The 22,730-nt window shown below is 42.4% G+C and overlaps 1 protein-coding gene across 2 annotated transcripts in view; it reads right to left on the reverse strand.

Moving 5' to 3' along the window:
- Nucleotides 1–15,070, reverse strand: part of camkvl (CaM kinase-like vesicle-associated, like) — a 45,051-nt gene extending 29,981 nt beyond the window's left edge. Inside the window, exon 1 of one of the 2 annotated variants that reach the window (XM_082518180.1) lies at nucleotides 14,656–15,070. The gene's annotated coding sequence lies outside the window, so the exon portion shown is untranslated. Of the gene's footprint in view, nucleotides 1–14,360; nucleotides 14,418–14,655 lie in introns of those variants that run through there. The other variant, XM_082518181.1, reaches the window with a different exon arrangement.
- Between the last annotated feature and the right edge of the window lie 7,660 nt (nucleotides 15,071–22,730).

Raw genomic sequence — 22,730 nt, forward strand, 5'->3', positions numbered from 1 at the left:
CAGGGAACGGTTCTGGCTCCGTTCCTCTTCACCATCTACACTGCAGACTTCTCCCACAATTCCACCCAGTGCTTCCTGCAGAAGTTCTCTGATGACTCTGCAATAGTCGGCCTCATCACTGATGGGGACGACAAGGAGTACAGAGGACTGACTCAAGACTTTGTGGACTGGTGCCAGCTGAACTACCTCCAGATCAACGCCAGTAAAACCAAGGAACTGGTGGTAGACTTCCGCAGGCACAAGCATTCTCCACTGCAACCACTGAACATCCAGGGTATGGACATTGAGGCTGTGGACAGCTACAGGTACCTTGGTGTTCATCTGAACAACAGACTGGACTGGACTCATAACTCAGACGCCCTCTACAGGAAAGGGCAGAGCAGGCTGTACCTGCTGCGGAGACTCAGGTCGTTTGGGGTGGAGGGCCCACTCCTGAAGACCTTCTATGACTCTGTGGTGGCTTCTGCTATCTTTTATGGTGTGGTCTGCTGGGGCGGCAGCATCTCTGCTGGGGACAGGAAGAGACTGAACAGGGTGATCCGAAGGGCCAGCTCTGTTCTAGGATGCCCTCTGGACCCAGTGGAGGTGGTGAGTGACAGGAGAATGGCGGCTAAGCTGTCATCCCTGTTGGACAACATCTCCCACCCCATGCAGCAGACTGTGACAGCACTGAGCAGCTCCTTCAGTGGGAGACTGCGGCACCCACGGTGTGGGACGGAGAGATTTCGCAGGTCTTTCCTCCCCACTGCTGTCAGACTCCACAACAAAGACTTTAACTGAACAAACACACACATCCACACATGTGCAATAACACTAAGTGCAATAATCCTTTCTGGCATCGTTGTATTTTTACTCAGTTGTATATAGCATTCGTATTCTATTTTTATCTTATTGTATATTTTTATTCTATTTTATTCTACTGTATATAGTATATTATTTTATTCTATTCTGTACAGCTGTGTACTGTATTTATTCTTATTGTATTCTAATTTTTGCGTCATAACTTTTGCACTGTCCACTTCCTGCTGTGACAAAACAAATTTCCCACGTGTGGGACTAATAAAGGTTATCTTATCTTATCTTATCTTATCTTATTTGCTCCTGGTAACGATTCTTTTCTCCTCACAGGGAACCGCCACACTTCTTAATGAGGAGCAGCTGTGCAGGTCCTGGAACAAAAGGCTACCTGCTAATGATTAAAATACTCAATACATATCCAATAAATAATTGAACTTCTTGTGTGCAAATGGTTGTAGGTGTGCAAATCTATGCTTAAAGTGCGGTGCCAATTAAAGTTCTAGTTAAAGTGCATTCAACAAAGTGCAAAGGTGCTCATAACGTGCTGTACAAGTTACCAGAGTAAAAATGGTACCGGTGTGGAGACCAAATGAAGCTGGCTGCTGGTTTCCTGTAGCAGTGACGTACGCAGCCAATCCTGTTTAAAAGGATTCTTTTGAACTAGGGAATTAATAATTCAAGTTTAGCCAAACATATTGCAACTCATTTCCAGCCGTAGAACTGAATTAACTCAACCAGATGCACTATTCGCTTTATCCATGTAAGCATACGTTATGAATAAATGAAGCAGGAAGCTGGTATAGATGCCAAACAGAAGAATGTATTGACCACAAGGTGCTAAATCCTTTTAAGGCCCATATATTCAAATGCATTCCTGGAATAGTCAGAAAAGATGTTATAAAGTACCTGAAGGAGATGTTTGTTGAAATGAGGGAGGAAGAAGCAAAGAGGGTTAATTGAGTGCGAAAGGAAGCGAGAAGGAAACAACTCTAGTGGGAAAAAAGAATAAACATTCGTGCTACACTAGCATTCGGGGGATAAAACACGATTGTGATAAAGATGACAAGAAAAAGGAAGAATGAAGGATGGAGGCAAACATGGAAGATGACAGATGTGAAAAGTGTGAGGGAGTCAAAGTGAGAACTCTTCCGTGAGAAAGTCAGGAATGTGCGTATGTGTGCAAGGAGGAGAAAAGAAAAACACTTTTGTGAAATATTCAGTGCGATAAAAGACTTATAGAAGCAAAATCCCCTCCCCCGAGAGAGAGAAAGGAGAGGAAGAAAGGGGAGGAGGAGCAGAGAAGAGGAGGAGAAGGGAGCAGTGATTGAAGTTTTGGATAAGAGTCATAAGGCTGGAGACCATTTCAACAGAGGTCTCGGCTGCGAAGCTTTGTGTAGGACTGTCAGGGCCTTCTCTATTTTTAAACAGTGAGTGGGTCCTGCTCACACCTTACAGCATCAGTATACCTGTCGAGCTTACTGGAGGTAACTTCATGTAGAAATTTGCTGCTAGATGATAGTTTTTGTGGAGAAAAGAAAACAACTTCCAGTTAAATAATCATGAGCTCTTTGTGTTTTCACTGGCACTATTTTCTCAGGGAGACAAAAGTGCAAATACAACCGCAGTTCACACACTGAGGTTCCCTGTCTCAACATACAGCTTTAGGAAACTGGGAATTATATATGTGTTTGGTCGAATATGTCAGAGGAATTGCTTTTCGGATCAGGTTTATTGGCAAGTCTCTGTGATTGCAGCAGCCATGGCTGAAAGCTGTGTAGTGTCAGTCCATCCATCTCTCAGAATGTAAGTGTCCTTCTCATGGATTCTTTAGGAATACCTTAAAGCATTTTGGACACAAATATTGACATGAACAGAATGATTTTTGGTGTTCAAAGGTCAAGGTCACTGCCATCCTTTTTTTGTGAAGATATTATATATGATTATAAAATATTATAAAAGCAACATGTCTTGTTTTGGGATTTGAGTAAGATACACTTGCAATGTACACTATATGGACAAAAACACACATACAGGAGCTGCTTAGCCATGAGAAACCAAGCTACCAAGCTCTCTGTGCACAGTCTTTGTGCTGATGTTAATGCCAGAGGAGGTTTGTAGCACTGCAGCTGGCAACCCCGCTCTACAACCTTACACAAACTGCCACTTGCTGAGCTGCTGTGGTTCCTAAACATTTCCAATTCTACCGCTTACAGATCACGAAATATCTAAAAGACATTTCACAAACTGACTGGCTGCAAAAGTGGGATCGTATTACAATACCATACTCAAACTCTGTGAGCTTTTCAGAGCAAGTCATTCTATAACAAAAATGTTTGTAAAAGCAGCCTGCGTGGCTCGGTGTTTAATTTCATACACATGTGGCAACGGGACTGAAAACAGCTGAATTCAAAGAATAATCTAACTCCTGGCATGGTAGAGTCAATAAATTGGTCTGTTGCCTTGTTCTGGACAAAAAAAAATGAATGTAATTGTCATCAGCCTGAGCTGTAACTTATGTTGTTTCAGAACAATAATAATTTCATGATCCATCTAAACGAAGTGCTTTAAGTTGCCAAAACTGAGCTTTGAAAGCGTCATACTTCGTTTGCCAGCTGTAGCGCAGCCAGAAACATTGTGGTGGCATAAAGACTTAGGTACTGTATTATTTTGCTGAAATTGGCAACGATTACCATTACATTAATTCACTCTTACAGGCAGCAGTACAAACAAACTGAAAATAAAATCATAACACCTCGTGAAGGCCACGGTGACAGCCTGGCACTCGCCAGCAAGCAAAACAGTTGGACCACAGAATGAAAATAGCCTACCTGTGATGACGACACTGCTAGTATTTGAATCATTTTACTACGATCCAGTTTTGTGAGTTGTCTTTCAGTGAGGGCTTTCGCTAGTACTGTGATAGCACCTTTATTCAGCTGATAGTTTGAGAAGAGGCTCAGTTTGGCATGTAAGGTGTCATGGCTTTAAAACTAGATGCTGTGTTGGGGGACAAATCTCCTTTAAAGTATACACATGATGGAAATAAAGCCATCAAGTCAAAGAGTATTCCTTCCCTCTTTACATATCCTTTTGTTTAAAGCTAACAGAAACAACGACATCTCTGGCTAACAGTGGTTATTATGGGAGCTAAAAGTTAAAGTGGAATTTGACAGGTGGGTGAATCCTATATTCTGCTCTAGGGAGGTACTGCATGGGAATAAGACACATAATAATAGCCTAACATGAATGTGCTATTTCCGTTTATTGAATAGCACTTGCTGCCCTGACCCCTGAATACTCTGGATCTCTTCCTCCTCGCCTGTACTTTCTTGCTTATAGCTAGAAAATGAACTTATACCAGACTGACTTCTTTTCCTGGGAAATACACCAAGTCTGTCTTTAGCTGGCACTCATGCATTGCCATATTTTACCACTTAAAACAAATACCCTTGATCCTCCTCATCAGAGCTAACTATATATATAAGCACCATGACTGCACCTTTATTGACATCTGCAACACAAACGTGTGACATGGATGAGAAGGAAAAAAGAACAAGTGCTGACTGAACCATCTCCTTGGCTCTAACTGGAAAGACCGTCAGGCTGCTTCAGGATCAAGTTCGATTGTTCCATCAAGTTCTACCTTTTTCTGAGAAAAGGATAACAAATAAGCTGTTGTATAAGAAGGCCCAGGAAGGGTCTTCAGCCAGTGTTAGTTTCTCACATTGCATTTGAACAGAAACTTTAATTCTGTTAATTAAAGAAATTTGTTGGAGGAGGTATTTAACAACTATAGAAACTCAGCATTAAGGAAGCAAGCAGTGACTACACGGTGGGTCTTTTTCCCCATCAGACCTGCTGCCCCAAAATTAAACAGACTTTCCATGAATGTAGAGTGAATTCATTTACTCTACAATCATGGACACACCTAGAACAAAAGAATCACATTCACATACCCACAGCTTAAACACACACACACACACACACACACACAGGCTCTATAAATACAGTGAGGAGGTAATGTTCATCTTGTAAAGTAGGCGGATTAACTGGAACCAGGTCAGAGCAAAGGCAGAGTATGCTCTAGCTTTTCTCCAATTTAGCTGCTTTCTCACCATTTTTCTTGCTATTGCTGTTTTTGATGAGCCAGACTGCAATAGTTATCTCCTGCTCCCCCGCAGCTACTTGTTTCTTCGCTCAGTGCCATGTCTCTTTAAAGGCAAGCAAGAGACCACTTGTCAATATTTGTGAGGGTTTTCAATTTTGTGAATGGATTATGCAGCATGCATACTGACATGTTCAATTATTCAGCCATTAGACTATATACACTTTTCTCTTTTTTTCCTTTTTACATAACAAGAGCACTAACAGTGCTTTCTCTCTGGATAAGGACAGAGTGGAGATAAATAGCTGGAAGCAGGATGTTGCCAATGTATCATTAATATAAACGACATTTTCTTTGATGAGCTCGGTTGTGTATCATTGGCACAAACAAAGCACCAATGTGCTCTATTTCACACTAACCTTTAAACTGGATTTTCCAACATAATAATTACAAAAACAACAATTCTATAAGTATTTTTCCATCCTGTCTAGGATAGAAAAATACTTCCAAGCTTGGATTGTAAATCATGTAGATGCACCTGCTTAAAGCGAGTGAATATGTGAAGTGAGTAGAAGATTTTAAGGCCAGGCATATCTGTTACCATCAATACCTTTCAAAATCTGAGTGTCTCTTACTGAAGGCTAGATGCATTAAAGTAATCACCGGGGAGCCTCTGTAATGGAGCAGAGTGAGAGAGCATAGCAGGAGCACAGACAACAAAGAGGGGAAGCCAAGAAAAAGTAAAAGCCAAAGGGTAAGGAAAGGAAGGAGATATGGTTGGGTGACAAGAGGATGAGGAGAAGGCTTGATTTTCATCCCATGAGTCATTCAGAATATAAAGAATGAACTTCACTGAGGAAATCTGCCTCTGTTTCTAACCACCTCAGTATTAAACTCATCCATCCTAAGAGAGGGCAATATAGAGAAAAGAGAGGAGGGAGGAGGAGCGAGATACTGGGAGAATCTGCGTCTGCCGAGCAGTCATCTTTCACCTGTAGCTAGCAGAGACTTTGGCTTGCATAATGCAATGTGAGGATAAACCCTCTTTTATGGCCAGCTGAGCCAATAAATCTGGATCAGTTCTGAACGCCCCCCACCATCCCACCGTGCCCGTAGTTGTCTGTCGGCTGCTGAACGATCCAAAAGCGATTCCTAATTTCTTTATTTGTAATTCTTCTTGAAGCTGCCTTGAAACTAAACACTATACATTACATGCATCCATGCATTCGGCCACAGTGCAGAAAGTGGAGACACTCAGTGTGTCCCCTCTGGTGTAATGAAATCAGCACTTCAAATTTACCTTATTTTCCCAGTATGCTTAATTGCCTGCATCTGTCTCCCTCTACGCCAACCGTTCCCTCTGGTTCAAAGTCCCTAACATAATTGTTTTCAATTAAAATGTGCTGTGCTGCTATAGTGCTATTCAGGGGGACAGTTACCAGGATGTGAGGGGTAGTAGCACTGGCAGCCATCATTACGATCAGATGGGGAGCAACAGTTGAAGGCCTGATGATGCAGTGGCTTGTTGGATCCATCGTTACGACAGCTTGGGGTGTTACATAAGGGGTGATGCAGACAGGGCTGGTGAAGGAAGAACAAGTGATGAATCCCAAATAGGGCAAGCAATAAATGAGTGTTCCTTATGATGACGAGGAAGTAGTAAATGACACTTATGGGCAAGTTTGATGGTACTTCTGGATTTTCTTTATAGTCTCATCTTTACAGCGGTGAAGGACTACAGTCGGTGAGGTGGGGAACTTTCTGTTTTCCATTTGCACCCTTTGTGTCATTTTCTGATCTGTGCCTGTTTGCTGGCCCAGATTCTAGCCCAGTTTTGACTCTTTTTTTGCTGAACTCAAAGAAAATGTTGGGCCCCGGTTTTAGCTCTGTTCAGTCTTCACTAGCACGAGTAAAACCCCGACGAACAGGTGAGTGGGCTCAGATAAGGCAAAATTGGGCCACATGATGTGTGTTAGAGATTGCTGCTTGGCCTCCAGAGGGCTATTTGGTGGAGGGAAAACGACACGAGTTTCATTGTCTCCCCACTTCGTCCCACAAGGCCGGTGCAGTTCTTCTCACAGCAGTGTAATGACATAGATAAATATGAAGAAGTGGAGAAAATATGAGACAGAGGAAAGTGAGAGCAGGCCTGAGGTTGAAGAGAAAGATGATCGAAGAGAAGCTGAGAAAGGAAATATTAGGAAAAGCGAAAAGAAAAAAAATGAGGGGAAGAGGAGATGGAAAAATGACAGATGAAGACGCAGAGGACAATATACACAGGATCTTGTAATGAAAGCCGCTCTAATGAAGTACTCTCTCTGTCTGTCTCCATTCTGTCTGTATTACCCTTCGCTCTAATCTATCTTTTTCTTTCCATGTCCCCCTTTTTCCCTGTCGCTTCAAATCCCTCTCTCTCTTTTCCCTCCAACACTGGAGAGCACCGGGGACTGGATAACTCATTACTAATTCATAGTTTCTCTCCATATATTACAAGGCCTTGAATACTGGTTAATTAAGTATCCCACAACAAAGTGAAGAAAAACCATCTTTTATCTGTATGATTAAGCTGCCTGCAAACATCCAGCCTTGAGAGGGTCTCTTGCTTGTCTTTTCAAGTTGGTATATTTTAGTGCAAAAGTCAGATATCTTTGAGAAAGGTCAGCAAACATGCTGTGTTTTCTTACTGAGGGTAATTCTTAGCGAACTTTTGAAACACTGAGAAGAAAGCAGTGTAGATTAGATGTGTTGCTATCGCCTTGGGTAAAATGAATAGACTTTATTAAAATGAAATGAAGTCATATATAAGCCATAAAACAACACCATGCATAAAACACCAGAGTAATGAGAAAGCATATTTACAGTGTTATTGTGTAACATTTCAGGAAGTATACACTTTCTCTGTTTGACCCTCTCTATACGTAAACCTTGGACTTAATTTCATCAGCGCAACACGGCTCATCTTACATTGCAGTAAATTGGTCACATTTACGAGAGCTTATCCATCTCGTTCTGTCCTGATGAGTCAGTGAGGATTTTGCAGGGTTACGCTGGCACAGGTTGACAGAAGGTATCAGACGCATTGGTAGAATTTTATTGATTCTTTTAGTCAGAGTTTTAAATGTTGTGTTTTCTCTGTTTTTCTGATGTTTTTTACCACTGCAGAGAGGAAAACACATCTATGTGTGTGTGTAGGTGCGTCTGTTTATGTGGGGAACACAGCTGTTCCTTCCTTGGAGTTTTGGATTGGTAAAATGTGGTGAAACTCTTTTATTATCTCTGAATCTACATTTTAGATATTTCCAGAGGAATTTGGCTCAGATTTGGCGAACACGTTGCTGGGCCAAGGATTTGGTTTTGGCATAAATATTTTGGCTGCAGTTTATCCACTTTTTTTTTTTTCCCAGGGTTTGATTTACAAATGCGCAGCATGACAATCTATACAGCAGGCACTTTAGTTTTTATTTTCTACAGTTAAGTAAGATCAAGCAGACTACTGAAAACTATTCAATGTGTTTCTTAGCTCCACTGGGAGTGAGGATGAAGGACAGCATTAAAAATGAGAATATCAGAGGGACAGCTCAGGTTGAGACAAAGTTTGAGAGGCAAGGCTGAGATGGTTTGGACATACACAGAGGGATAGAAGATACTGGACAGAGGATATTGAGTAATGCACTCGCAGGCAGGAAGGAAAAAGGGATACAACAGAAGAAAATGCAGAGAGTTGGTGTAACAGAAGAGGATGCCGGGGCGAGATGGAGGCATATGAGCCGCTCTGGTGAGCCCTAAAGGGAGCGGCCGAAAGAAGAGAAAGGAGAGAAAGTGCCTCAGCTTCTTCCATTTGCAGGTTAGCAGTTTGTTTGCTTGTTTCTTTTAGAATGACATCTCCCGGTTCTGCTGTTTATAACTGCCCCCTTTTATTGGCTAGGAAGGAATCAGATTTCAAGAAAAATATCTCATTGCCATTCAATGTGACGGACAGCAAGTTTGGGTGAAGCTGCTTCTCACTTCCCACTTCAAGCACTTCCCTTTCCAACCTGCAGCAGCCATATCGATTGACAGTCATAGATTACATATAAGATACAGACGTAACATCCATAAACTGTGTCACACAGGCTGAGATAGTCTAGCTGATAATTAAAGTTCTACAACTGTGGTTTGTTTTCCCCCTTGCTGAGGTTCATTTGTGCAGATATGAACACAGTAAGCACACTAGGATGTGGCCCGAAACAACTGCAAATAAACTCCAGAATTACTAAGTTTATGGTGTGAATGTGATCTGACCTCGATCCAAACTAACTGCACGGTGTATGCTGCAAGTCTGAGATAAAGAACATCCCATAGCCACGTATGCTTTGTATTCTGGGATGTCTACTATAGATGTGCAAAGGTGTGCACAGGCTGGCAACTAGCTGTAAAGTAAACTTCATTCTTCATTTTCTCCAGTAGTCCACAGCAGCTTTTTCCTGCATTTATGTTTGCTGCTCCCACCCAGACACATCTGTCCAATGAGCGGACTCAACATTCTCACATGGTTCGTAGTGGCAAACCCTTCTCCCTCTCTATGTGAAAAGAAACCAAATCACTGGGAAAAGCTATAAGTTTACAAACTTTAACTGATTTGGTCCAGAGTAAACAACCTATAGATGTGAAAACGCTTTAAGAAAATGCTAGAATCTCCCTCACAGACACTGGAGTCCAAATAAAAGCTTTCTTTATCTCATAGCAGACCATATTATTTATGAGATAATTCCTTTAAATAAAAATCCTCCATAGGGTGCCAGCAGCACAAACACAGCTGACAGGTCCAGTTCAGTGGCGGTGACAGCTCAGCTACAGCTGCCAGTGTCAGCACACCTGTCAATCAAAACCAAATTTTAAGTACTGCACAGGATAGGTTATAGAAAATATTAACAACAGAGAGTTGTTATTAAAGGGGAAATTAACTATAGAGATGAGTCTATTTTTTGCACCTGGCTGTAAAAATGCTGCATGGACATGCAGAAGTTTGGCATTACAACGACGTGGGTCATTGGAGTCACTCGAGTGGCCATTAAAATAACTGATTTTGGCACTTCTACAATGGCTTTATTTGTCAGCCTTGAGCTTACCACTTGTTAACAACAGGTTGGAATATTAATATTAAGCCTTTCTCTGTTAAGGACAAATATTCTGAGAAATGTTCAGCCATCCAATCCAGTTGACAGCAGCAGATCTCAGGTTGTAGATGACATCTGTGATTTTAGTATAGACAGTGCCCTATTATATCATATAATACTGTATATACTTTAGTACAGCATATACTACATACCTTTTTATGAACTGAACTTAAATTCAGATGAAATTTGTGGTCTGGTCTATTTGAGCATCAGTTTATTAATTGTCATGCACAATAACTAGAATATTAATCTCACAAGGGGAACTGCATCTGATGAAACATCAGGCATTTCATTTGGATCGCCTGCGTTAGCTGTACATTAACGAATGAATAGAATATGCAGTCACCGTGCAACCCAGTATCACGGCAAAAGAAACACCGGTCCACCATGTCCATTTCACACTTTGCCTCTCCAAAACATGGAGAAGATGTATTTCCAGCAAGGAGAGATAATATTTGTAAAGCCATGAAGCTGGTAGTGAGCTAAAAACATATTAAGTACAGTCCATGGTAATTGTGAGAAATGAATAAGCTAGTCGGCTAATATGTCCATATATGTAAATGTGTTAATAATGTCTGTTTAAACATTTTCCTGTGATTATTTTCATGTTGGCTTGAAATAAAGCGTCTCTTCTGCACGTGTGTACATTTCATGTTTGGGAGAGGCAAAGTGTGAAATGGACATGGTGGACTGGTGTGTCTATTAAATGCTTTGCTGTGATATCAGGTTGCACCATGGCATCAGACATTGGGCATTCTGAAGCTGCAGTGTTGGCTTAAGTTACCATATCTGGATAAAAAGGTGAGGTGCTAGGTTATTAGTTGAACCTGGCAAGCTTGGTTAGCAAACCACATCTATAGCATGGGCACATTGCACGGGCTAATTAGCATGAAGTAAACTAGATAACTGAAGAAAATTGTGCATAGGTTGTATTACACAGAAGTTCATGTTATATGCATATGTCAGCTAATCCCATTGAAACTGTTCTAAAAGGCGACAAATGCAGAAGAGAGGTCCAGCTTGGTGACCTGTTTGGGGCTAAAGTAAGCTAGGCTACTGGATACAACTGCTACTACCACTACTGATACCATGTTTCTGTATTATATTACACAGACCACTTTTTTAGTAGTTTTTTTTGCTGCTGCATATTTTATTAAATTGAAAATATTTAGCAAATTGACATCTTTTTCTTTGTTTTTACATATTTTGTGCCGTGTTCAGCCAAGTGCAACAAAACTTGTTCCTTGCAGAGTCTGTCTCTCTCTCCCTAGAACTCTGTGTGTCTGCAAACCCGTCAATCAAGGCAGCCTGCCCTCGAACTTCACGCTGACCAGTAAAACTCCAGGATAAGTTATAAAATTTTCAGAGGTAACTTTCCATAATGGCCAAAAGCTTTTTTCTGGTTCATTTTCCAGTCCTGTATTCTGCTGCATTAGCCATATATTATAATATGTACTTTTGACACGTTATCATATGTTAGTAATGCTATATATATAACTAGACAGACAGACATTTAGAGTTCAGCAAGGGACAGAAGGCTCAGCTGCAGACTCAGAGAGCAGATGACATGGGAGTATGAGAGAGCAGGATGGCAGAAGATGAGCAAGGATGGCAGGACATTAGAAACCTCTGGCACCAAACTCAGTAAAGGAGAAAAAACACAAGCATATGCTGTGTGTGCAGTTTATCCTGAAGCTCATGCTTATGTAACATAGGTAGCATGTGTGCAGGAAAAAAAACAAGTTTTTGATTTGACTATTTGCTGTCAAACTTTTTTCTATCTATTCAACTTTCCGGTAGCCCGGTGTTTGCCACAGACACTGCCAAACTCTTCATGACAACAAGTCCCGGGGGGCACGTAAGGATCATTACTGCCTACCAAATATAGTGACAGAGAGCGAACACGAAGGGTCCTTAAAGTCATGTTGATGGATCTCCTGCAACCACCATATATAATCTGTGAGGGCTGCCGTGATGGAAAAGCTCTGTGGTCATGGACATGGCCGTTACAGATTGCACCAAAGTCTGCGACTCTGTTCTGAGCAGCAGACTCAGAGGGAAACATTCAGAATCAACCAGAATCAGAGGGTGTTTACAGCATCCACAGTTATCAGCTACTATTATGGCATACCATTACTTTATAATGGGATATTGATGCCCACAATACACCAGCATCTACCTATTAGGTCAGCTATTGATGAAATCATAAATCTGTAAAATTGCCTGCAGGGGCAGATAAAACCGGATATGCGGCGCTCTCTCCCCAACATTCTCCACCCTTATTAATAAACAACATTTACTTTTTCTATATTTAAGGATTTTCCTTTTTAGTTGCACATTTCCTTTAACCTTTCGCTTCATAAAGAAATACTTGGGCTGATGTGTCGGTATTTCAAGCAATCCTTTCTTCTGGTTTAAGGTAAAGCAGAGGAAGCGAAACATACAGTATGTGTTGTGTAACACTGTTTATAACCCACCAGCAAAGTGCACCAATTTTAAACAATCAGTTTCTCATTGAAGAAATGCTAAAATATTTCAAAAACAACATAAAAATACTCGCTTTCATATATTCTGAAGATAAAAAAGAAGCTCACAGCCAAACAAACGTGATCAAATTATAAAAAGGCTCAGTGGAGGTAAAGCAGGTCAGCACTCAGATTTAAACTGTGTCCCCGACAGTTACGTGCCACATAAACTGCACATGACTAAATGTTATATCTCAGTTTTTATGTTACAGTAAGCTGATTTATACGCAACTCGTCGTCCTTGGTTCTGCAAACATTTCTGACTGCATGTCACAGGTCCGCCGGATGAAAAGCTTCAAAATGAAACCTGACTTTTAAAAGGCAGCGTTCGCTGTTGTCTGGATGCAGGGCACAACCTGAGCCGCAGCTTCCATTATCAAAAAAGCAGGTTGGTGACTGACAAAAAACAACAACGAAAAAAAGTAAATGCACACAGATACACCTGATTACACACATCCCGTGTATCAGTGAAACCACCTTTGTTTGGTTGGGAACGTGAAGTGTTGGCTTGTCAGCTTTTTGGCTTGTCCAGCTAAATCCGAGCACGGCTGCCTTTTCACGATGAACAATACAATGACAAAACTCACAAGCGATGTGAAAGCCTTTTGTGCTTTAGGCTGGAGCTTTTCTCTACAAACTCTAAACGAGGTCTCAGGAGATGCATTAAAAAATTTACAGGTTTAAGGGACAGTGGCCACAAATGAAAGAGCAGTGGGTGGTGAAATGAAGGCTTGGAAGGATGAATGAATAAAGAAATAACTATAACTATATATATAACTATACCGACAGTGCATATTGTGAAGCTGACAGCTCAGCATGCAGGTGTGAACTGTGTGAGATGTGATGCTTGAAGCGTTATTTTTTGCCTTGTTACATAAAATCAAAGCGCGCTAAATCTAGAGAGTAAAAGAAACTGTGTTGGGAAATACACAGCAGCCCTTACAAGTCAAATGAGATGAATATGTAAACATCCACATTTTTTTCCTTGGCCACTGTGTTTGCTTTCTCAGCTCAGCAACCTCTTTTACTCTGTCTCTCTCTGGGGTGCAGTAGTGTAGCAGCATATACATGGATTTCTCTCTCACATTAATGAAGTTAATGAGGCCAGCAGGGGGTGGCCTCATAAAAAATAAAATTAAATATGATGTACTATCCATTGTGTCTTTAATAAACTCTTTATCGGTTTCAATATATTTGAATAAAATTATTCAAACAGTACATTTGCATTTGCTGTCCCTTTTATGAAAAAGTGGTGCTCTGTGAAGGCTGTGACTGGCCACTACATTAAATGATTTCTGCAGTCACTCTCAAAGCATTTGAGCATAATCACTTATTTGAAAAGCCCACTTTAAACGTAATCAGCCGCCTTGATTCAGCATAAAACTCATAATGCTGACTTAGTAAGTGTAGAAATGCATGGTTAGAAAAAGAAAAAACCTGGTAAACCTAGAGCTGGATACGGTTTAGCAGAGAGAGAGAGAGAAAGGATGTGAGGATGAATATGTGAAGGTTTTAGGTTGTTTTTCTTCTAAGGGAGTCTCTTAATTTTACTCAAAACTAATACAGCTGCTGTGCTGGGAGCGTGAAAAGGATGAGCTGCACTTGTAAAACACCTCTCTGACGAAGAGCTTTGAACGCTCTCACTTTTCCTTAAGCGTATTTTCCAGACTTTTGTTGTAGAACTGTTTAAGGTTCAGTAGCATGAGGACGAAAACTTAATGCAGCAAGTTACAAACACCGTCGTTTGTTATTACTCTTTAAAAAAGTCGTTGTTACTTGTTAGATGTAATCTGTTCCTTCTGTTTTCATTATGGGACGAGAAGAAGCCAGTAACGCTGTATGAGTCCTGCTGGTTGCCACTTTGGAGATTATCGCTGCAGCTGCTTTACGCACGCTGGCTGCACCGCGCACGTCGGCAGTAACCGAAGAAGCAGCGCGCCAGGAGAAAAGGAAAGAAAGCGTCTCTTTTATCTAATCTTTTATTTAATTACTGCTTCCTAGCAGCCACGCAGGATACAATACGGAGACATGAAATGAATTCGCGTTTGTCATTTGAAGTTTGAAGCCTTACCTTGAGTTGTCGCGGCTCGGAAGAAGTGCGGGTGCGCGTGTTTGAAGCCCCCTGTCCAAAATGGAAAGTATCGTCCTACTTGTTACTTGGGAATAAATTAATGGTTGAATAACACTTAAAATGGCTTTTAAACCGACAGAGTCAGCGAGGTGAACTGCAGCTCCTGCTCTGGCACGACTGTCTGAGAATTAGTTTGCTTGCTTCTGACTGCCGCCCTCCCTCCCACTCGCTCGCTCGCTCACTCACTGTCTCCCACCCATGAGAAATAAATAATCTTTCATCTCTCTCTTTCTCTCTCCCTCTCTCTATGAGCACAGCAGGTGGGCATCTTTGAATAATGTGAGATCATTTTTAAAGGCTGCTCGAGGCCCAACTGTGTGTCCCGCACTCCTCTCCAAACACTGCGTGCTTTCACGGTTAAACAAAACTGTGCTGATCATAAGATTTTTCTCCGGCTGTCCGGTGTGTGCAGGCAGCGGATTGGGAGTGGCCGGGATTAAAACCGTGGGATTATATCTAACATTCATTTCATCTCACGCACTGGAAGTACGCTGGTGGACAATGACATCAGCCTTTGGCAGACTCAAACAAACAGACAGATTCACGTGGGTAGGGATGGAGAGAAAGACAAGGGAAAGGAGAAAAACAGAACAATGGATGAGAAAACTAGGGAAAGAAAGCCTTTCACCTCTCAGATTGAGCCAAGAATATGAATCTTTATAGAAAATCAATCAAAGCAACGGGGCGTGCGGGGCACAGAGGGTCACCAGGGTGAGATATTCCTGGGGTGAGTGTATTCCTCTGGCTAGTGTGCATGTGTGTGTGAGTGAGTAGTGGATGCATACACAGAGCCAAGTCCGTGTATGTGTGCCTGCATACTGACAGATGGCTACTGTAATGACGCAGGAACTAAATACTGGGTTTCTATGCGTCTGTGAGGTCGCCCGCCTGCTCGTATATGTGTGTTTGTGCATGTGTGTGTTTGAGGGGGAAAAAGAAAAAAAAGAACTGCATGTGTGTGTGCATGTGTGTGTCTGTGTGTGTGTGTGCCTGTGTGTGTGTGTGCATGTGTGTGTGTGTGTGTGTGTGTGTGTGTGTGTGCATGTGTGTGAAGGAGAAAGAGTTAGCAAGTTGAGCTTGATGCAGAGGCAACAGATATCTCCTTTTTTGTTCCTGCAGCCTTCACACACACACACACACACACACACACACACACACACACACACACACACACACACACACACACACACACACACACACACACACACACACACACACACACACACCTATGCAGTGTGTGGCATTATGCTTTTGGTTTTTTTGTCCAGGTGTTTGCAGTCTTTTCTTTCACAAGAGACCTTGAGTCTACTGCCGCTTCCATTTGCTGTGGATACAGACATACAAAGGAGTGTATAGGTGTGTTTGTGTAACACACACGTACACACAGAGAGATACAGTCAAATCTCAAGGAACAGGAGAAATGTAAGCATACAGTCACATCAGTGAGGATCATGCCAAGAGCTGCACAAACTGCAAAACAGTGGTGGGAATTTTGTGATTCTCGGTTTCTTCACTGCCTCAGGGGCAGCTTGCAGTCATTGACTCAACTATGAGTTCTACATCAAATCAAACAGTGCTTGAAGACAATGTGAGGACAACTGGCTTAAAATTGAAGTTGAATTGGACCTTACAAAAAGAAAAATGGTGGGAGTAATAGAATGACCATAGTCATGATAGCGATGCAGTGAAGGAATTTAAAGCAGGAGGTAGAAGCTACTTTCAGCCGCTCTCTTATGCACAAGGGGTGGCTACAGGAAGCCAGCCAGGTGATGTCAACGACTGATTATTATTTCCTCAAAATACAGAGCTGTGCAACATATTTGAGCCACCTCTCGTTTCTTTACAGTTTGCTTTGTGTATTTTTTAAAGTGGCCTTGAGCAACAGTTCTCCTGGTTTTCTGTAGCTGGATCTTCAGTTCAGAATCAGAATCAGAATCAGAAACTTTATTGTCATTGTCATGAGAACAACGAAATTAAGAATGGTCCCCGATCATTGCATCATCCCTAGCAATATCAAAATATAAATAAAACAATAAAATTCAATAAATAAAATAGATAGAATACTTAAAATACTAATAAGATATAACAGTAAAACATTCACATACATTCCCACACACATGCTTCAGGCCGTGCATAGATTAACACAAGAGTGGCGTGATGGACATTTTTTTGTAGTATTCAGATGTGTTATTGCAGTTGGATAACAGCTGTGTTTGAGTCTATTAGTCCTTGCTCTGATTGCCCTGTACCGTCTGCCTGAGGGCAACAGTTCGAACAGGGAGTGGCCAGGATGTGAGGTGTCTTTTATGATGTTTTGGGCCTTTTTAAAACAGTGGGCGTTGTGTAGAACTTCCAGTGTGGGGAGAGGGCAGCCAGTGATCTTTTGGGCGGTGTTAATGATCCCTTGGAGTGCTTTCCTCTGAGCCCCTGTGCAGCTAGTGTACCAGATGCATATGCAGTAAGTTAGAACACTCTCAATGGTGGCTCTGTAGAAGGACACCAGCAGTCTCTGTGTGATGTTATTCCTCCTGAGAATTCTCAGGAAGTACAGTCTCTGTTGGGCCTTTTTCAGCAGCTCGGAGGTGTTCACACTCCAGGAAAGGTTCTCCTCTATATTGACTCCCAGGAAGCGGAAGCTTGCCACCCTTTCTACACAGTCCCCATTTATGAATAGTGGTTGGATCTCTGCCTTTTTCCTTCTGAAGTCTATTATGAGTTCTTTGGTTTTTGAAGTGTTGAGGAGGAGGTTATTGGCCTTACACCATGACGTCAGCTGCTCCACCTCGTCTCTGTACGTAGACTCGTCTCCCTTGGAAATGAGCCCCACCACTGTGGTGTCATCTGCAAATTTCACAAAGATGTTGCTGTGGTGGCGAGGAGTGCAGTCGTGTGTGTAGAGAGAGTAGAGCAGTGGACTGAGCACACAGCCCTGGGGTGAGCCAGTGCTGAGACTCAGGGCTGAGGATGTGTGATGGCCAACTCTGACTCTCTGTCTACGGCCCGAGAGGAAGCTATTGATCCACATGCAGGTGCTGTATGGAAGCCCCAGGTCTTGTAGCTTGGCCACCAGTTTGTGTGGAAGGATGGTGTTAAAAGCTGAGCAGTAATCCACGAAGAGCATCCGCACATAGCTACCATGCTCTTCCAGGTGAGTTAATGCAGCATGGAGTGCTGTGGCTACAGCGTCTTCCGTGGATCGGTTTGCTCTGTAGGCAAACTGGTGTGGATCCAGGCTGCGGGGCAGGGCTGCTGTGATGTGTCTGCGGACCAGCTTCTCAAAGCATTTCATTACCACTGGGGTGAGTGCCACCGGTCTGTAGTCATTCAGGCCGGTGATGTGGGGCTTCTTAGGCAAGGGGACTATGGTGGAGGACTTCAGGCAGAGTGGGACAGTCGCCTGTGCGAGGGATTTGTTGAAAATCCTGGTGAAGATCCCAGCCAGCTGTCCTGCACAATCCCTCAATATTCGACCTGGCACACCATCAGGACCCGCCGCCTTCCTCGGGTTAACAGCCTGCAGCATGCGCCTCACCTCGTGCTCTTCCAGGGTGAGGGTGGTGCTGCTATGGGTGGCGTGTTGCTGCTGTGGCTCCAATACCTCCGGTACCCTGGTCTCAAAGCGGGCAAAGAAGATATTCAGCTCCTCTGCCAGCTCCAGGTCACCGTCCGCAGCTCCGAGATTGATCTTATAGTTGGTTAGGTGCTGGATGCCTTGCCACACCTGCCGGCTGGTATTACTCTTCAAATGGTCCTCGATCCTCCTCCTATAGTCCCCCTTTGCCTCTCTGATGCCTCTCTTCAGGTTGGATCGGGCTGTGGTGTAGTAATCCCTGTTGCCAGACCTGAACGCAATGTTCCTCTCCTTCAGCAGCTGCCTGACCTCCCGGGTCATCCAGGGCTTTTGGTTGGGATAAGCCCGGATCCGTTTGACTGCTGTAACAGTGTCTATGCAGTGTTTTATATAGCAGAGGACACCGTCTGTGAACATTTCCAAGTCCTGATGTTCAAAGATATCCCAGTTAGTCCTGTCAAAACAGTCCTGCAGCTGCTGAGAGGCACCCTCTGGCCATATGGTAATATTCTTTGTGATGGTAAGAGCAGTTTTCTTGAGGGGGGCATTGATCCATGCACTGTTACTGAAGCCTCATCAAATGGTGAAAGGGTCGCTTTTGAACCATTCTTAAGGAAGGAAAACAGGCAGAAAAGGTTGGGGTTATGCCAAATTACACAAGAACTGGGCTGAAACAGAGGGGCGATATCTCTTATGGAGTGATGAATCCATCCATCCAAATGTCTAATTTCTGGTTCAAATCACCGAGGTCAGGAGAGCTACAACAGTGAGTGTCTACAGCCGTCAGTAAAAGATGATGGAGGCTCTGTGATGGGCCATGCATTTCTGTTGGTTTTGGTTTAAGGAAAAGTACTGTCACATTTTGACCTATTGGAAAGCACCTGAGTGCCAAATGCTTCATTTGTCAGCACGGCATCCTCAAACACACTGCCACTGCAGGGAAATCCTCCCTGGATAGAAAAACACAGAAGACTTATCAGTCACCATCACAGGTACGAGCTCTGGGGACTGGCCTCCTCAGAGCCATGACCTCAACATCACTGGAGCAGTGTGGGATCATCTTGACAGACAACAGAACAAAAGGCAGCCAACATCCAAAGAAGAGCTTTGAATATCCTTCAAGAAGCCTGGAGAACGTTTTCTGAAGACTACTTCAAGAAATTACAAGAAAGTTTGTCTAAGAGAATTCAGTCTGTGTTTAAGAATAAAGGAGGTCATGTCAGATATTGCCTTTCAAATTTCAAATATCTTTTTTTGCTCTTTATACTGGATTTCCATGTATGTTTGCACATGTTTCAATAAAGTTATTGTTGCTAAAGGGGACACTGTAGCCTATGATGCCAACTTTCATATTATGTTTGTTCAATAGAATAAAATTACAGCTTGATATTTTGTTGAATAAATGAGTGACCTTGTGGTTTTTTTCAAGTATACCATCTATTAAGTAGGCTTCTTGCTGAGATATATGAATAAGTGAACATTTTCCACAAGTTCAAATAATATATACGATCAGAAAATAAGCAGGTCTGCTCAAAAAGATGCTGTTCAATGATACTGCTGTGCATTCTAATAAATATAGTATGGTTAAGAGGGCACAGGAGTAGGGTTTGTACTTGTTGGTACAGATGTGTGATGTGACCACTATGCTTTATTGCGAACCATCATTTTGAGTCATAGGATTTGTAATAATAAGCACTGACCTTCACCTCGATAAGTGCATCAACACTGAGCCAAACCCCCACTTTAAAGATCTGCCACTTTTGGACAAAAACATGTTTGAAAAGGGAGCTGAGCCAAATTGTGCAATCAAAGCAAACAATAAAACATACTTCCTTATATTTAGATTAAAATGCATCATAGCTCTGAGGACTCACAGTAAACACTCCTTTGCCAAACGTGCCATTCGGAGTCAGCAGGCTTCAAGGCCAGCAGCCATGGAGAAGGAGAGTCAGTGCTCTGGCCTTCCTTCACTCACTCTGTCACATTCTGCTTCCCCTTTGTTCCTCCACTCCTCACGCTTTAGCTGCACTCCAATCGTTTTTCAATGTGAATCTTTGCATGTGTGTGAGTTTGGAGGCTTAACAGCTGATATAAACTTCACAGGCTTGAATGAAAGGTTGAAAAATGTGCATTTAGCATCTTAGTAATTATTAGCCTTACCTGAGCACACATCCATATGTGTGCGCACATCTGACAGCTTTATGAGCCAAGCTCGGCATTCTCTTAGTTGTCTCAGTACTATAATTTCATGTTTCTAGCTGTTGTGTTCACACACAGAGTAATGGTTTGGTACATGGATTTACATGCAAACATTCTCCTTACAGGCTTAATTTAGAATTAAATCCCTAACAGCCTGCAATCTAGCCTTTCAGATTTGGCACCAAGTAATATAATGCTATTAGGGGCTGTGACCAGCTACTGCTTGCACTCCTTTACCATGTTGGTGCTCAAACATGTGTGAGAAACAAACAAACCAACGCGCGCACACACACACACACACACACACACACACACACACACACACACACACACACACACACACACACACACACACACACACCATGTGCCTTACTGGATTGTCTCCCACTTCCTTTTGTCGGAAGCTTACCCTCCCCTTCTCCCTCTGCCATTCTGCTCACCCTCCATCCTTTCATCTCGCCGGCCCTCTCTCCGCTCGTTCTCATCTTCATCAGCATTGTTCACTTGGTCACTCTCCTTTATATTTTCCATTTCTCGCTGTTATAGATTCTACATTGTCTACTCACCCCACCCTCCCCCTTCAGTTTATTTGTTAACGCATCTTTTTTTCCCACTTCTTTTCTTTTTGTGGCCCTCCTCTGGCTCTCTATGTTGGGCTGATGGCCAGTGTAGACCAGAGACAGGTTGCAATTACTTTACTCCTACTCTGACAGCTGTAGTGAAGCAAGGAAGGGAGATAAAGGGACTAAACAAAAAGATAAACAGAATAATTAGGGCTAAACTTAACACCCTGATCCATTTATTTTGCCCACTAATGAACGATTCTGAATCAGGAGCATTTCTGTCATCTCTACAGTCCTGTTCACAATAATGCAGAATCCAATTAAGCGTGCTGCTCCTCCCCAAAGTTATCCGTCTTTTTCATCCACTGACTTGCTGCACAATCAGACATCAAGAGAATTATAATACAGTAATGGAGAATGATTTCTTCCACATGCCCAGTGTAGCATACAAGAACTGGCCTTAATTGGTGTAGCTATATTTGAGTTGTGATGTAGGGCGGGCATTGCCTCCTTGACTTGAGCACTGTGTTGGGACAAATTTGCATATCTTTAAAAATCAATAATATGAGACAAGAAAAGAAAAAGGAAAACAAAGCATGATTTTTTCACTGAACGTGTCTCTGGGATCTGACCTGGGCCATGCTGCAGTTTTCAAATGTTTTCCTCAAAGTAGCAGCTCAAACAGAAGGAGAGCTCATTAGTTAAAGGTTGTAACAGGTATGAATGGGTATTGTTTGAAGATCGTCAGCTAGATTCATCTGTGTGAATGATTTTGTTAATTACCAGAACGAGTGAGGAGGAGAAAGTTTCATTGTTGGCTGGAAGCTGGGCTCCAGATGCTATTTTTGTCCCGGGTGATCGATGATATTTCTCTGGGGGTCAAAACTTACTGTGACAGGTGCCACCAATTAGGTGGAGCCGGCAACCTTTATCGCCCTTCTTTTTTCAGTAAATAGGCAGGTTTTCACACACGTGTACAGTAAGTGAGTCATCTTGCACCCACACATTTATGGTGTGAATTACTTAAATTCATACATGCGCGTACAGTTGTGGTCAGACGTTTACACCCACTCATCATGAGCATGAATGTCTTGGTCATTTGGGGCCGTTAGTTTCTTTAATCTGTTCTTTTTTGACTGTACAGCATTTATCTTTAATTACTTTCAAAAAGAACACTTGGGTGCACAATCTTGAATTCATTTAGGATTTCCAATCCACAGAGGCTATAATAACATATATACATACGGGCTCAAATACATACATGCAGTCACGTAATTATTTTAGTGGTGGTGCTGAAGGATTTACAGGTGCCTTTGAACTTGAAAATAATTAAAGGCTATTTAATTATCATTAGTGATACTGAGTGATGCAAATTGCGAGTTTCTCTTTGCAGCATAAAAAGGATTTGCATGACAGCACTCGTTGGACTGACCAAACAATCGTATATTAAGTATAAGTTTTTTTTTTAGATGCATCTCTACTTTGACAAGATCTGAAAGATGAGCGGTTGGTTAGGATGTTCAGTAACACCTCAGTGTTTGCCATGACATGGAAATTGCTGGAACACCAGTGTCAATGTCCACAGTGAGGTGAGTTTTACATTGTCACAGATTGAGACGGTGTTGACCAAGAAAGAAGCTTCAGCTCAACTCAAACTCAACTGAAATTTTGAGCTGCCCACG

Source organism: Aulonocara stuartgranti (genome assembly GCF_965226115.1).
Source record: "Aulonocara stuartgranti genome assembly, chromosome: 20".
Lineage (NCBI taxonomy): Eukaryota > Metazoa > Chordata > Actinopteri > Cichliformes > Cichlidae > Aulonocara > Aulonocara stuartgranti.